General features: G+C 41.3%; 1 protein-coding gene across 1 annotated transcript in view; it reads right to left on the bottom strand.

Moving 5' to 3' along the window:
• The window catches only part of GTPBP10 (GTP binding protein 10), a 126,998-nt gene that overhangs the window by 86,425 nt on the left and 22,755 nt on the right, over positions 1-17,818 (bottom strand). The window lies entirely within an intron of this gene.

Genomic DNA, 17,818 nt, shown 5'->3' with positions numbered 1-17,818 from the left:
ATCTTCCTTACCATCCTTTCGGAATGAGGTAATTAGCACTCTTCCCACAGGTATAATACACTCCAGGGAAAATTGGATCTACACCTACTAAATGCCATCCGCATTTTTCAAACAATTCAAATATATGTTCACATTCACCAAATCCTACAAAAGCAGTGCTAATATTCGATTTATTTTTGTGTATGCAAAGTTTGCCTTGTGTTGCCAGCCTAAAGATAATGAAACCATTCCCTCCATGATTTTATTTTCTTCTTGTGGTAAGCTCCAAGGAGTTAATTTAGGCAGTGTGTTAATATTATTTATTTAATGGTCTCATCTACTTTCCACTAAATCTAGAATATTCTTCTCAGTTCTCACTAATTTACAAGTGCATAAGCCTTGTCCACAGATTGAGTTGGTCTTACTATATAATCCATAGTTTCAACTGTCGAACTTCAGGGTGTGGATTCAAATATTTAAGCACAGAAATTTCAGAAAACATCAAGTCTTGATTAGAGTAAATATACAGCAATTGATCAGTACCGTAAAACAAACTAGCTAGCAAGCTGAAAGAAATTCCATACGTTGTAGGCAAACTATGGTAAGTCACACCCTCAGCAACTGGTGAAGGTATTTGCATACAAACATAGCAATCACCAACATCCATAGTATTTACATATTCATTTAGTAAAACAGCATGGACATTTGAGCTAAAATCTATGTACAAAGTATTATTATGTAAAGAATTGTTATTCATGTCAACAGAATATGAAAAATTTATTTTAGTGGCTCTAGAAGAAATAATACATTTAGGATCTTTTACGGAAACATAATGTGGCAGATTTAAGATAATAAGCATTGCAATTACTATCAAAACAGCAATAAAAGAATCACAGCATATACATATTTGTATCTGGAAGAAATTCCAGTGTAGGACTGCATTGTTACTTAAGATTCAGACCGTTTAAGTAAAGAAAAATCAAAAATAGTAGCAGTGGTTGGAGCAATTCAGCACAGTCTTGGCAATAAAAAAAAATTATGGCAAAGCTCCAAATCTTCTCATAGGAGGAAAAACTCTCATATCAGCTATAATGAGTAAATTCAGAAATAACTGTGTCAGTCCATCAACTGGTACACTCAGATTAAAATTAAAATCCACAACACAGTTTGCTTCAGAGAGGTTCAAGTGGACACGTATTGTTAGTAGGCCTGGGCGGTAAATTTCGTTCCGGTCACGGAATTTGCGATATTTTGGAATTTTCGCGTTCTGCGGAGAGCGCGACAATGTCAAAACTTTCGCAATCGGCCGCGAAACTGAAGTATTTTCTTGTTCGCGCTTTAAAAATGTGTTCTCGCGCGTGCTGAAGCGACTTACTGGGTCCCTGCGTTCGCCGACGAGTTTTCCTATCCGTTCGCGTGCGCCACGAGATGTTAGATTGTTGGTAGCCGGTCGCGCAATCCCGTGATAGTTTGCGATCGCGAACATGTCATTCGACTCAGAACAGGAAATAAGCATCGCGAGCAAGATGGAAGCGCCCATTAGCGACCACATGGGCAAGTTAGAGATAAATTTACCGCAAGCACGCAAAAACACATCGCGAACGTGCGGGAAAAGCAATCTTCGCGAAAGTTCCACGTGCTCGCCGAGATTTTGAGCAATTTCGCGATAATTTGCAAAAGTCAACTTCGTAAATTCCGCCCACCCCTAATTGTTAGCACAAAACTCATAGAATTGCCGTTCCCACTCATTAGCACCCAAATAATTCCATTCAGGAGATGCGTACCTCTGGCTTGGTACTTTTGCTCTTTTTGATCTCTTCACAGCTGTTTCCGCATCATCTTTGTCACTTTTATCTGATGGCTCAGAGCTTTCAGGAATAGTTAGTGGTACTCGTCCTGCGGTCAGACAGCTTCTCAGAATCTCACCCCTTTTGGGGCAATGGTCTCCGGGCACAACTTGCTTTCTTGCTACACCATGCCTTTCGTTGGGTGTTGTATCTTGCGTAGTCATCTCTCTTGGCTATGACCCTTCGGAACCTGCAGTTGCCTCTCTCGGACTCCCCTCAAGCCATTAGCAGGAACAGCTGGCAGCCTCATCACACATCCCAGGATCACTCTGTGAGGCGACAATCCTGTCCTCCTATATGTAGTACTCCTCTAACTCATCAACACAAGAGGCAATACATTTGGCCACTTCAAACATGTAAAAGCCCAAACCTTCGCCAATCTCGATTTTAATGGGCATTGATCAGTTGCACGAACTCGGGTCGGTAACTGCAATGAAGCTTCTGCTCAACCTGTGCATATTATAGGACCTCACTATCAAAATGAGATCCACAGTCTGACTTAAGAGAAGTTTGAAATCCGAATCTCAGAATCAGCTCCCATAACTGCAGTTTTGCCACAGTCAGGTTATCATTCCTACGAGTAGGATAGGCTTCAACCCATTTTGAAAAATGCACACGATGACCAAAACATATCTTAAAACATTACAAAGGGGCATCTCTATGAAGTCCATTTGCTTCCAGCTGAAAGGACATGCAGATTTACCAATGTGACTCAGGACAAACTGTGTTTTTCTTCATGGGTTTTGCTGCTGACATATTGCACAACAATGGGATAGTGTCACTGCAGTTGCTCTAAATCTGGGATTGTACCACACCTGTTGGAACAGGTGCATCATTGCATCTCTCTCAACACGTGTAGGACCATAGTAGTGATTTGCCATTGGTGACAATAAGCGTTCATGCAATACCAGTCTGCCATTAATGTAAATCCACACATCATCTTCCCGCTTGGTACAACCTGCTTGTATGCAAACCTGCCGTTCTGCTTCGGTCACCTTATCTTGCAGCTTCCTAACCTTCTTCCAGGTGCCAAAGGCTGACAACATCAAAGTAATCTGTGATGTTGGATGGGTTTTTCAAGCTCTCTTCATTAAATGTATGTGCATTCAAAGCACAATATCTTGCCATCTCATCTGCATAACAGTTGCAGACTGTGACATAGTTTATTACCTTGCCGGTGAGCAACACTTCACAACAGCAATTCAGGCAGGCAACTGTTGGGACTGCAAAAGGTTCCTCATGCACTCCCCATTTCTAATGGGCGAACCAAAGGACGACATGAACCCTTGCTGTGACCACAATTAAACAAAAGTCGTGTATGACTTCAAAGCCATACTTACTATCAGTGTAGGTTGTAACTCCCAGCTGTACTGAAATGTTACATGATTGTCTCAGAGCTATGAGCTTTGCAACTTGCGCAGAAAACACTCAATGAAGCCATGAAGCTTCCAAAACACCTCCAACTGCACACACAGCATACGCAGCTTCAGATTTTCTTCATGGTCTCTCAAACAAGAATCATCAACAAACAATAAATTATCAGATTCAGGCAGTGGCTCGTCAGACATATCGGGACATGGTTTCGTACACAGCTCGGTTACATAAAAGCAATCATGCCCGGCTTCATCAACCACATTCTCATTTCCAGGTAATGGCATCAAGGTAGCTGGGTTCAACATTGTGCTTATCTTCAGTCACATTCCCTGCACCCAACAAAATTTTCTTGCATTTTGTCAACAGACTATTGGTCAGATACTGTACTGGAGTACGAGTCAACCGTATCTCCACTGAATGGGTCACAAATACTGTCAGTGGGTGTCCCATAAAAAGCTTGCACACTACCCAAGACTCACATATGTAGATGCAATCACTTTCAAACAGCAGCTGCAACAGGATCAAGTGTCGCTGAAAAGTAGGCAATATGCCTATGGTTGTTTCCATGCATTTGTGTAAACACTGAAAACATGCACTCTTCTCTCTCACTGCAGAACAACACAAAGCACGTGTTCTAATCAGGCATTCTCGCAGCTGGTGCCCTGCAAAGGCATTTCTTGCAGCTCTGTGAAGGTAATCATTCAACTGTCATCCCAGGGTACCGGATGTAACGCATCTTTGTCTGTCAACCTTTGAAGAGGTTTTGCTGTGAAATAAAAATTGGAATCCACGGTCTGCAATAGCCCACCATTCCTAAGAACATGCAGACTTCCTTTTGGGTAACTTGAGGATTCATGTTAAGAATTGCTGAGTTTCTTTTATGCAACCCTTTCCTCGTTCCTTTCTTAATGTGATGTCCTAAGAACAGAACTTCAGTTTTGTAAAACTGTAACTTGGTCTGGGATACTTTATGTCAATTTTCTGCCAGATGATTCAACAGGGCAATAGTGTCAGTTTTGCAGGCTCCAATCGTGGTAGACGCCACCAATAGGTCGACAATGTATTGAACTAATACGGAGTGATTCCGCATTTTCAGAGATTCAAGATTCTTTTTGAGTATCTGATTAAAGATTGAGGGGCTTTCGGTACACCCCTATGAGATTCGGTACCATGCCAAAACCAGACTGCCGAAATGGAAAGTGAATAAAAAATGGGCTTTATTCATGCAATGGAATCGAAAAAAAGGCCTGGCACAAGTCAATGACTGAAAACCATTTGGCCTCACGTGGAATCTGAAATAAAATCACAGCTGGATTCAGTAGCACAGGACAACATAGAATAACGTAGAACAACAATGGCATTCACCATGCGCAAATCCTGCACAATGCGATACTTGAAATTCGGCTTCTGCAAACCCATAACAGAAGGGTCATGGACTTCCTGCTATTTCCTTCAGAATTCCTTGCTCAACGTTTGACTCAATTACAGGAGTAATAGTATCTGGAGACAAATTGTATTGTGGGATTCTTGGGAACTCTGCATTTAGTTTAATTGTGATTCCGACTAATTTGACACCTTTGATTAGTCCGATGTCTTTACCTGTAAAGTCCCAGACTTCGGGTAGCATAGTGACTTTCAATTCTTTGGGCAAATCCTCACACGTCAGTAGAGGATACATCCCCAGGTCAGATTTCTGTTGGGCAAGTTTGAAACCGACATCCTCATCATTTATATGGAATTCAATTCCTCTGGTGTGCAAGAAATTGAGCAGGTAATCACATCCAAGCAGGTTCATTGGACTTGTATCACACACCACAAATTGATGATGATCCTCAAACGATCCTATTTTAAGAGTAACTGGTTCTGAGATTGGGGTAGACAACTTGTATTAGCAACTCCTATAGCTTGGATACTTTCTCCCAAGAGGAGCAGGTTTGGAACCTCTTCTGTTCTTCCAGTAGAGCAGGTAGCACAAGTGTCGACACGGAATGATTCCCATTCACATATTGACCACTCTGGCCTATCTCTAGAGCTGCGCCAAGCACGCAGCCCTTTTCCCCGCGCTTCCCCTCTCAGGCACCATCATGCTAACAGGTCCTGGTCACGATCATCCAGTTCAATCAAATATTGCTGCGCTACATTTTGATTTTGGTAAGAATTTTGATTCACACTGTATCTTTGTACCTGAAGATTCTGTTGTGGCATTGGAGATTGAGGCATTTGCATTTACGGTGATACATTACGATTCTGCATTCTATGTACTTGCATTTGTTGAGTCTGTCCAATGTTTTCCCTTGAGATAGTGCGTAATCCAAACTCTGCTTCGGATTCCCCATATTATTCAAAACAGACTTCAACTTATGTATCCAATGTCTAGGCTTTCCGCACGCATGGCATGGACTTGTCTTTTTCAAAAGTGACACCTCTATATCAGCTGTAGGATCTACGGGGTTAGCACGACCTCTACCTTGCAACAGGAAATTCTGCTGTTGAAAACCATTAACATCCTGCATCATCTGAACTTGCTTATAACCTCCTTGTACCGGTCTTGTGTTCTCAAAACTCATCTGATTTTGACCTTTCTGCATCGCGTTTATATGTGCAATCATTAATTTCTCCTTGAGTTTCTTGTGTTTCATCTCATCTGCACAATATTTTGCAAATCACAAAATCTCATCCACGGATATACTCTGCCAACGAAGTATCTGCTGATGAATCATGTTAGAAACCTCAGGTCTCAAACGCATAGTGAACTTGTAAACAAACTGTGCCACATTTCTCTTTGCAATAGAGTCGGATCTACTATACTGTTTGAAAACCTGTAACAATCTTTCATAAAAGGCACAAACTGATTCTTTCAGCTTTTGAGTAATTCTATGAATCTGCATCCAGTCAATCTCTTTAGGGGAAATTTTAGTCTTCAGGTGAGTTATCACCTGCTAGTATTTCCTCATTACCTCTGTAGACGATGCATGTGTTCTAGAATCCCTTTCTGGTTCTCCCCCTGGCCAATCTACAGTAATCTTATATTCAGCCCACAAATCCGCTGGAGCCATAATTTCAAATAAAGTATCCAAATCAATCCACAAAACTTTTGACATTTTCACAAATAATTCAACTTGTCTGTATCATTATACTGTGTTTTTTCTCAATTTAGGGAAACCATTTATAAATGACAAAATATCTTGTCTATTCCACGGTAGATGAACATAACGTCCTCCAAGTACTTCTCTTATAGGGAGCATTTGTACATCCCCTATACTGCCACCAAAAACGTCAGGTAGAGACTGCACCAACACGTGTTTTGCTTCCTTCTTTTTCGACCATTTATCTCACTCCGCCCATTTTCTAATTAATGTAATCAGCACTTGTATATGTAATTTGTTTCCTGGCGCTCTTATGTTTTCAATGTCTTTGTCAGAAAAGTCCATCCAGTAAGACTTTTGCAGAATCTTTGAATTTTAAATATCTATACCATATTTTTGAGCCAATTAAACGATCTTTCATAGTTACATTTGCTCGTCATGTAACATTTTTACGAGGAAACAATAGTTCATCATCTTGGTAAGTCTCTAGTCTTGATGGGCTAAGTACTCCCTGAATCATCTCTTCTAATTCAAACTTTAATCAGCTAACATCCAGGTGCGGATTAATTTGCGGAATTGAATTTTGAGCGGAGCTTGGACCTGCAACCAAATCTGAAGTATTTACCTGTAACCCAGACTTATAAAGGGGCACAACAGGTCCAATAGTAACGAGAACAGTCAAAGCATCTGGAGCATTTGAATCAACCGAGTTTATAGGAGCAGACATTTCTGTCCTCCCACTCACAAGAGAAATAAGCATTGGTTCCTTTGATACTTCAGGCATATAGGGAGCATTCAATGCCTCAGCTGTACTCATTTACATCAGGTCTGTACTCTGTGTCTCATTATGAGATGGTGGACGATTTAGTAATAAATAGCTCACAATTCATCATTTATGTCACTCTCTTCTTCCTCCTTCCCTGTATCAGTTTTGCCGGTCTCTAAATGTTTCTTTTTCTCATTTCTATAGCCCCTTGCTTCTTCCTCAGCCTCTAACACCAAATACAATAGTGCCTTGTGCATTATATCTGCTCTCCACATTTTCTGTTGAGCATCTCATCAAGTTTCTGAGTGAGGGTCCATTGTTCACCTAGACCTCCCTTGGTCTTTCTCTCTAGCTTTCTATTGAGCAATATTCTCCCAGGTATCCAAAGCATTAGGAAAAGTGGCCCTAACAGGCTCTTTCATTTTGTATATTCTTTTCCTTTAATTTTCAAAAATTCTTAAAGTAAATGTCCCATAATGAGGAAACTTCAAGTCCTGATCCTTCTCAATAAGTGTACACCAGAACTTGAGCTGCAGCCATAGATGTAATCCTTTGTCCATCATGACAATGTTTCCTGGTCTACCCTCGGGTGGTACTCTTACTTTCGTTTTGGCAAATATGGTCTCATCTTTCTTTACTAATTACTGTAATGACTGGAAATATTAAACTTGTATTCAATTCGGTATTCACAAACAATTTCCACAAATCCAGGAAATATTATTCTCTCACAATCCACCTGTAGCAACCACAAGCAATGACAGTGACACTTATGACGTAATCAACGTTACACCAACTGACCAATCCCAGCGCAGCACACTGTGACATTGAACTGCTCCTCACAGCCGCTCACCCTCCTTCATAATTCCTCCTGTTTGTGTTTCTCTACGCAAAAAGAGAATACAATGCAAGCAACAAATAAAACTGTCTGTTCCACTAAAGGATATTCACTCTCACATAGTAACTAAACTTTCTATACTAATTTGCAGCAAATGGAAAACCTTGACCAGCAGGATTTCACCCTTAATTAATATTGTTAGTCCCGGTGCACCATAACAATCATTTACCACTAACACACATAGAGAACCCTCACCAAGGTGTTGTTGACGACGTCTCACGACCAACACCACAAACCAGCAGACAACTTACTCCATATCTTCTATATCTAGACAACCCGTAGATAAATATCTCGAGATCTTAGGCCACAACGGACTTGTTTACAACTTCACATTTACACAAAAGTGCCACAATCATACGTGGACTTTAACCATTTCGAGCCGCTCAACAACACACAGCCATTTCAAAAACCGCAATCTTAAGCAAAGCAATAGAAATGTGCATCCCTATTGTTACTCACACTCCTTTGCTGCTACACGTTGACTCTATCCAGAGAAATACTCCATCAGCACTCCATCACTTATTCTCTTTGCCTAACCAAAATCTTGGACTCATTGGGATTGGGCTAAGGACTACTTTACACCCTAAAATCTCACTTCACTAGGAAGAACCATAGCTCTGATACCAGATTTATTGCAGTGTTAAGCTGGGCCCTTTACAGTCAAACAATCCACAGCTCTTTAGTTTACCAGAGAAGCAATGATCCTCTGATGAATCTTTCATGGCTGATATTAGAAGTGCAAATTAGGGTGGCCAAACTCCACCTTACCTGTCCAATGAGGGCCATTAATTGACAGCAAACTCACTAATTAGAGATCAAATATAAGTACACCACTCTTAAGACCATGCTTTAAAAAATAAAGAATAGCAACAGGAAAACCCTAAAGAAGTTAAGTCGAGTTAGAAGTATTCAGACAAAAAGCTTGTCTCGATGTTCTGTCAGAACACACCGATTCTCCCTCCAACGCATTTAAATCATTGGTAACAGCACAGTTTATATGGAAGAACCAACAAGACTCAACAACGGACTCAGACAGAGATTAGATTCATTGGATTATTTTATTCAAGATTCAAAATGTATTCCCACTGGTCATTTTTAGGGATGTTCAGTTAAGAACATCACAGCTTTTATAACAGTGCCAAGCTTTTAAGCAGGCTTTCTCGATTGGTTAAATAAGAATCGGCTACAGAGTTACAGAGGTCCTTCCACCATTAAGGCAGAAGGATAGTTATTTGCCTAACAGCTCAGGTCCTAAGATGATAGGCAAAATTTAAAGTCCATTAAGGGTGAGCCCATTAGCATAAATCAAAGAAATAAAGGAATAAAAAATAGTAATGGTTCAGCAAGTAGGTTCATTCCATCAGCTACCGACTGCAACATTAGGAAGTCGGTCCAAAGTAAGAGAAAGTTGTAAAAAATCGATCAGCATAGCATCCTCATGCACAGGGAAAAAGGAAAGTATGGTGTTGCCCCTCCTTTAGGGTTTCTTCTTATATAAAGTTTTTATGATTATCCCGGTGAGGTGGCATCACACTACTATCGAAAAGACCATCACATGTCCATGTTCTCATAGTGCCATCTAGGACACTTGCATCATCAAGATGGCTTTCCATGCTAGTCATGAGAAACGAAAAACTGAGAGTCCATATAGGCCCTGTATCGATAGAAAAAGATACAAATTATTTGTCCGTAGCAATAGCTGAAATTCAATTCTAACAGCAATATTTCACTGTGCACACTTAAGAAACATTGAGGAATGTCAAAGTGTAGACATATACGGGACTCAGCATTTCACTTATAGAAAATCACCTATTGTATCAAATCAGGGGAAAGGTCAGCACTAGAGAAAGAGCATTTTGAAAAGGGCATTTATGTTAGCTTCCCTCATTTAAATGAAATGAGCCCTAACCCAACATCAAATATAATTAAATTAATTCAATTCAAATAAAGAATGTATAGAACTTTCCCCATGCTGAGTGACGTATGGGCAGATGACATAAGCGGGCACGTCGCTTGCGTACATGCCACGATTTCTCATGGGCAAATATGTTTTAATCATGACATTGCGCAGGCGCGTATATCACAGTTGGGAGACACTGAGAAATACATCAGCAGGGCAACAGTACACTAGCATATGCGGGGAAGTGGAAAGGGTGCTACGGGCGGGGTCAATGTTCTTCATTGTTTTTTCTTTTCTTCTGTTGAATGTATTAGAATTGGATGGACTCTTGCACAAGTTCACGTCTTATATGTACCTAAATATATGCACTACATAATGTGCAATGATGACTAAAAGTTAAGTAATGAAAATGCTTCTAAGTTCGTAGCTGCTGTTAAGAACCCCAGATATATTTTGCAAGAACTAAGCTGATAATATTGTACTCTGTAATGTACCGATGGTATGCTTAAATATAGACACTGTACCAAATATACCTGTTATAGAAGTGACATTGTGTATGTATGCAAATTCCTATAAAAAAAGTATACATTCAATAAAAGAGATTTAAAAAATAAAATAAAAAAAAATGTATAGAACTTTCACAAATCATTAATACAAGAAAATAGCTAATATTAGAAAAACCCTACCACAAGTTCACAATATTCATATAAGTGCATGTTTTTCTAAAAACATATTATAAAAATAATTGTTGTTTTTTCATAAACTATAGAAACTCTAGTATTACTATCAAAGTTTCAAGCTTCTACTTCACTTCTACACGTTTTTACACCAACTTTAACTGGTGCACGCTCAGAAGCATGAAAAACACTAGGCCACTTCACTCATCATAAATTTCATCATTAGATGTTAATAAGCAACGTATGCATATGAAAGTTAATAATGCAACTTCGTTTATATGTATTGGTATTACTTTACATTTGTGTTTTCTTGGTCTCACGTTTTAAAGCATGCTTTTAGAGGGATTCAACAACACTTGTCTCAATTTCATGTGTCACTGTGTCTAACGTGTACGTGTACTTTCAGGTGTTTATGTCTTTTGTTAATTATGTGTTGTGTACTATGATTTTTAAAATTGTGCTGCATCATTACCAAGTGGCAGACAGAAACAAACCAACAATGACACAAAAACAGACCTTCACCAGATAATTTTAAATACTCTCTTGGTGGAGGGAAGAGGTGTCGCAAGCACATTAAATGATGTTTATTTTCAAGTGTCTGGGCATGTAGTCGCCCTATGCTCTTAGAGCAACTGCAGGTGACAGATTAATTCAGACTCAGGCTGGTCAGAGAAACAGAATCTGCCGTGGCCGCTGTCCTGGATGACCTCCAGCTAATTACAGAAGCGGAAACTATTGATTCCCGGGTCCCTCTGGAGCTTCCAAAAGCTCTAAACAGTTTTCTTCCCATTTCATGTATTCTTCGTGCATAAGTACAGCTCTCAAAGCAATACTGCTGCAGTTCTCGTTTTTATACCGTTTCAGAACTTCTCCCTGCCATCCTTTTGCTCTTAGTCTTTCATCATCGCCAGCGTCCTACAGGGCTCATTTTCAATGTTCACATTCAGCCCTTCGCCGCCTCCTGTCCAACCAATCAATGACAGATCCTTTTCTGTTTGAAGCAGGATGACTACAACTATAGTAGCTGGGGACAGGAGAGACATCGGAGATGCAACTGGTTTGCACTCATCACTAGGTTAACTCCCTCTATTATTTGCATTAATACAATACCTGGGTTGATCGGATTCGGAGTGTTCTAGCTGTCCTCCTTCCTAAACTCCAGTTGTGTCAGAATCAGAATACTGTATGTTCCTTATCCAAATGAGCATTACAGTTGGCAAGTTTCAGATGTCCACTTGGATGCAGATCTGCTTCCTAGTTTGATTGAACATTGGACTTTATGCTATCAAAAGCTTTGACCTCCTTATGCGAGACCTCTCAATGCTTGGACTGTTATCAGCCTGGATATTCCTCTGAAACAACAAGCTGTGCTCTCAGTAAATCAAAGGGATTTGATTAGACCACTAATGTTGCATCAGGCATATTACAATGCCATACAACTGCCCATCATCCCGGCTCCTTTGTTTGACTCACATTTGGTGCGGACACATATGCCACAGTCAACATTTGTGGTACTCCTGTTTTACCCATACACTTCGTCATGCATGATGTCTCACAATCACATTTATGCTGCTGCATCTTTAAATCCAAGCAGGGGCTCGTTCCTAACTGTGGTTTTCTTCCTGCACCACCTACCTGTGGTTCCTGGCAGCCTCTCCTACAGCGCAACGTTCCCTGTCCCTAACGCTGGTCTCCCCCCGCCGCCGCAGCCGATTGAAGACCTCGGCGCGGCCGCACGGAGGGGGAGAACTACATCTCCCAGCATTACCGGCGGCAGGAAGCTGCACCCGCCTGGTCCGCGCCCGGAGGCGCATATAATCTAGGAGAGCCCCGGTGGAGCGGGGGCTCGTTCCTAACTGTGGTTTTCTTCCTGCACCACCTACCTGTGGTTCCTGGTTCCTGGCAGCCTCTCCTACAGCGCAACGTTCCCTGTCCCTAACGCTGGTCTCCCCCCGCCGCCGCAGCCGATTAAAGACCTCGGCGCGGCCACAGGGAGGGGGAGAACTACATCTCCCAGCATTACCGGCGGCAGGAAGCTGTGCCGCCTGGTCCGCGCCCGGAGTCGCATATAATCTAGGAGAGCCCCCGCGTCACGGGAGCGCGCCGGCAGCGCCGGGCGAAGCCCGGGCCAAGGGCGGGCCCGTCTGAGCCCGTCCGAGACAGAAAAAAACTGGACTGGGCCACCCCCATTGATTTCAAATCATAGTAAGACTGTAAAATATTGTGTTTTATAGCAATATTACTTTTAGCTTCTGATGAAATATTGGAATTTTATTAATTTAGTAACTTGTGACAAGCATAGGCATCATTGACAGAATTGGCTCTTAAACACCAAAAATGTGATAAATCAGGAACTAGGGGAGGGAGAGGAGGTATTGCCGGTACTTTAGATGCCTTTATCACTAGGGCAGCAGTTGCTTTGGAAAAGGAGATTGATCTAACAGTACGCCGCATATCCCTCGACCCAGTGTTTCTGAGAAGATCCTCACTTGGGAGTATAGCAACAGCACCATCACCCGAACAACCCCTTATTCAGATTGTACAAACCTCCCAACACCTCCGAGATTTACCCACAATTTTAGATGTAAGCGGGACTGATATAAGCTTGGATTCCTTTATGACTTATCCAAGTGCGGTGCCGGACTCTAGCAATAGCACCCAGCTTGTAAACAAACCGCACTTAGTAGGGAAACAACCTGAAGGTACCCCGACAGCCGCGTCGAACTCGAAGCGTAAACGTGGGGGAAAACAACAGAAAGGCGGATGTACCAAAAAGCTAAAGGTTGTTTCGCCAAACTATAACAATAAGATTAATGAGGATAGAAATAAGACAACCACACAGGTTGTGAAAATCTGTTTTATACAAAATAATCCCAGTGAAGAAATAATAGAAATCCTGCTTGAGGGTAATAGGAGTACTGAGTACTCACTAGAAAATGTAGAATTATTGGTGAAATCCTTAATCCTCCCCTTAGTGGACGCACTAGAAGGATTGGAAATCAGCTAGAAGCTCTTGAGAAATTAATACAGGGGAACACTGAAATGCTAAAAAAGATGGCTGACAACAAACCCGCACATTCTTTAGATCCCCTGAATCCAAAAAATAGACTGAAGCCCTTATTTAGTGAGAAGGTGGGACAAAGAGGAGAAGAAACACCAAAACAAACAAGTGTAAAGTTAACGAGTAAGACATCCCAGCGTGTAAGTCCGACGGTAAGGGGTATTCAGGCATACAGTGATCAAAAGAGCACTAACATGAGCACAGAAAAAGTGGGAGTAGGGGAGGATCTTGTAGAATCAGTGGGTATAAGAAATAAAGGCATTGGGAGGAGGGTTGAATTGCCGCCAGAATCGTCCCCTTATGTAATCGTGCTGGCGGGTGTCCCCGAGTGGAAACTTGAAAGGGATGAAACCCTTCATGAATTAAAAAACAAAGTCATGTTTTGGCTAGGAAAAAATAGACCATTAAGATCAGACTTACAAGGGGAAATTATAAATGTATGGAGAACATGCTGGGTGGGACACAAGGTAAAAAATATTGAAGGAGATTGTATAATAGTGAATTTTAGAGACCCCCGAGTCGTACAGTTCATAAGTGGTTTCCAGAACTGTGACAATTCTGGGGGAATTCTTACCTTGGATTTAAGTTATTTTTACCCACCGGCCTCCACTCTGTATGGTAGACAGAGAGCCCACTTTCCTTATCACGAAAGAAATCATTTCCAACTTGGAAACCAATTTAATGGCTCCCCACTAACTAATATGTGCAGAGGTTACCTGCCTATTATTCGCTATAATACACATTTAGCAGGGTATATATATATATAATGCACCAATTAGTAATCGTTTTGATTATCTGTCCGGCTTGGGGGGAGTGGATTGACAGGTGAAGGATAGAATAAATGTGAATGTAAATAGCTTTGACAACTCTCTGACCCCCCAAATAATGGTTTATCAGGAGAACTTGGAATCCCTTGGAAATGTGGAACCTGAAGGGATTTTAACAGAGTTGGGTTGCTCTGAAAACCCCGGGTATACTCAGACATGAGTCCCTTTCTCACTGCTCCATCAGGATTCAAGCAAGCCGGGCCGAAGAGGCTGAAATGCCAGAAACCGGTCCCCGGTAGCTTGTCTCCTTTCTGGTGAAGAATTGGCTTGGTAGTTTGGTCTGCCCTGTTCCCATGATGCACTGGGCCAGGGACAGACTAATTTGCATATAGCCAGGTTCTGAGCTGGGATGGGGCAGTGAGATAAATAACGGTGATGGATCAAGCCCTGATCTTTGGACTGGGTAAGAGTGGTCTGCTTAATTCAGACACTCTGTTCATCACCACCCCCTTTTCTGTACTGAAAACCCAGATGGCACAAGAACAAGGGATGTAATTCCAAGTGGGGGGATATTACACATCAAATCTGAATACGAGAGATTAGAACCTTGTAGGACCATCATTGAATTTAAAACCCCTGAAAAGTTTAATGCAATCATCAAGAGGAATGTAAATCCAAGTGTGGGGATATCAGTATCTTCTGCTGAAAATGTTGGCAACCCCGCTGTAGGCTTAAATGGAGGGTCTGGAGATAAATGGACCATTACCTTTTGGAATATTGCTGGACTTAGGGCCAAAATAGACAACCCGTTTTGACGCAAACGAATTAATAAGTGTGATGTTATATGTTTACAAGGGACATGGACTAAGGAAGAATACCACATGAATGGCTTTAAATCTATATTCATTCCAGCCATAGGCTCCGTACATGGCAGAGCGAAGGGGGGCTCTGCATGTACATTTGAAACTGTTTTAACCACATTGGTGCTAAGGCAATTCCCGCTGGGTGCTGAATATCAGATTTCCCATTGTTCATGACAAGGTCAGCTCGTCATTAGCACAGCTCCAGTGTGCCTCATGACGAGCTGACCTTGTCATGAGCATGGAAGGGGTTAAATGTAAAGAAATTAAGATTTTTTACCATAATTGTTTTTATCATATAGTTGGGCTACATATGAATAACACCTTTTGTATAATGATTGTACATTTTTATAATAATATCTCTACATCAGATACGCCTGAAGTGCTTAAAACTCTGAGCTCCAAACTTAAAAGCATAATTAGCAGTGATCACAAACAGTTTGTTGTTATATGGGGCGCGACTTTAATTGTGCCCTTTGTAACAGAGCTGGAACAGGGAATTGTGGTTTAATGGTGGATAGGGATACCACACTGTCACACTTTGAGCATTCAGTAACGGGGAGTGCCCTAAATGAGATTATGTTTATGAATGACCTAGGGTTTTCAAATGAATTGTGTAACCCAGAGGTACCTTTCTCTGCTACTTTTAATGGCAGGGGACTATCCTCCACAATTGACTATATTTTGATTTCCTCGTGTTATGGGGACAGTGTTGCCAGCTACAATGTATTAGAGACTCCCCTTAGCGACCATTTCCCTATTAGGGTAGAAATATCAGACCCACGGGTGATTGTGTATAATACACCAGTGACATATTCAAGAGATATTGAAATCGCTAGGCAGAATGGATATGCCCTAAAATGGTCTAAGGTGATACCTGATGAGTTTCTTTGTAATTTAATTAATGCCTGTAATAAATGTTTCACTTCCTGCCTGGACATGGCCTCTGATGATATTGATATCATTAACAACTTTAGAGAAATAACGACAAGTATCAAGGAAGGATTGTGGGTAAATGTTAAGAATATGAATAACCTGAGGAAGACTAGGGGCTGGTTCGACATAGCGTGCAGTAAGGCACATAAGAAATTGAAACTGGCCTTGTGCAGGCACGATAGAAATCAGACTCAGATTAGGGACCTTCGAAAAGAATATAAATCCGCACTCAAAACTAGAAGGGAGTCGTTGAAGAGGGAAGCATGGACAGCCATAATAAAGGCCTCTGAATTAAAGGACATGACGGCCTTCTGGAAGGCAGTTAATGCTCCATATTTCAAGGATAACACAAAGGCCCGGATTGAGATTGCAGTCACTGAGGAGGAATGGGTAAGGCACTTTGAAACACTTTACAGCCCAGTGGCAACTACCATCGACATACCAAGGGAGCAAACTGAGAAGGGGAACGGTTACGAAGGGCTGCAGCTTAACTTTTCCTTGGGAGAAGTTATTAAGGGTATTAACTCAAGTCTAGGGGGAAAGGCACCTGGCCCTGATGGTGTCCCGGTGGACATTTTTAAAAACAATGTATCACTATGGGCGCCACTGCTTACTAGAACCTTTAATGCTGCTTGCTCAATAGGATTGATCAGCACTTGGTATAAATCAATCATTATACCTATTTTTAAAAAGGGATATAGGGCGAGTTGTGCGTGTTACCGGACCATATCCCTGCTTGACTCTACTATTAACATTATTGGTAGGGTCATATTAGATAGATTGCACTCATGGGCAGATGATTACAAGATTATTAGCGACCTTCAATATGGTTTCCGAGAAGGAGTAGGAACCATCGATCAAGGGCTCAACCTATCTATATTATTAGAGAAATACACTAAGGCTAAGGGAGGAAGGTTGTTTTTAACTTTTGTAGATCTGACATCTGCCTTTGATTGTGTTAATCATGGTAAATTATGGCTAATTTTAACCCGGTTGGGAGTGGAGGACAACGTCATTAAATTTTTAAGAGAACTGTATAATGGGGCTAGGGCAATGGTTAGATATGGTAAAAGTGGGGAGTGCACCAGAACGTTCAACATAGCGAGGGGAGTGAGGCAAGGATGTGTCCTTGCCCCTTTTTAATTCTCCATTTATATTAATGATTTGGAGGAAACCTTGCTTCAGGACTGCATTGATATGCCAATCGTTTCAACTCGTCGAATACCTGCTCTTATTTATGCAGATGATGCTGTCCTAATGGCAAGAACCCCCATTGCCATGCAGACTATGATTACCTCTTTTACTACTTTTATGATTAATCTAGATTTACAGGTAAACTGCACTAAAACTTTCTCTATGAACTGTGGCGGTAGTGTGAATCAGAAGAAAAAAACTACGTTCATTGGCTCCAACCTTTTAGACCACACACCGACATTCCCATATTTGGGGATCCTGTTTGACTGAACAGGTCAATGGAGCAGTGCAGTTAAAGGTAGAAACCTATTATTTTCTAAGTCTATAATGGCCCTTAAGTCATTCAGTAAAAAGATGGGGAAAAAACCGGTTAAGGAGCTTTTATGTATTTATAAAGCTAGTTGTGTTGCGGTGGCAACCTACGGGCGGGAATTTGGGGTAACTCAAACGTCACTAGTTTACAACTGACTGAAAAT

The sequence above is a fragment of the Lissotriton helveticus genome, chromosome 10, assembly GCF_964261635.1.
Source record: "Lissotriton helveticus chromosome 10, aLisHel1.1, whole genome shotgun sequence".
Taxonomy (NCBI): Eukaryota; Metazoa; Chordata; class Amphibia; order Caudata; family Salamandridae; genus Lissotriton; species Lissotriton helveticus.
The sequence above is the reverse complement of the archived record's forward strand: the minus strand, read 5'-3'. Positions and strand labels throughout refer to the sequence as shown.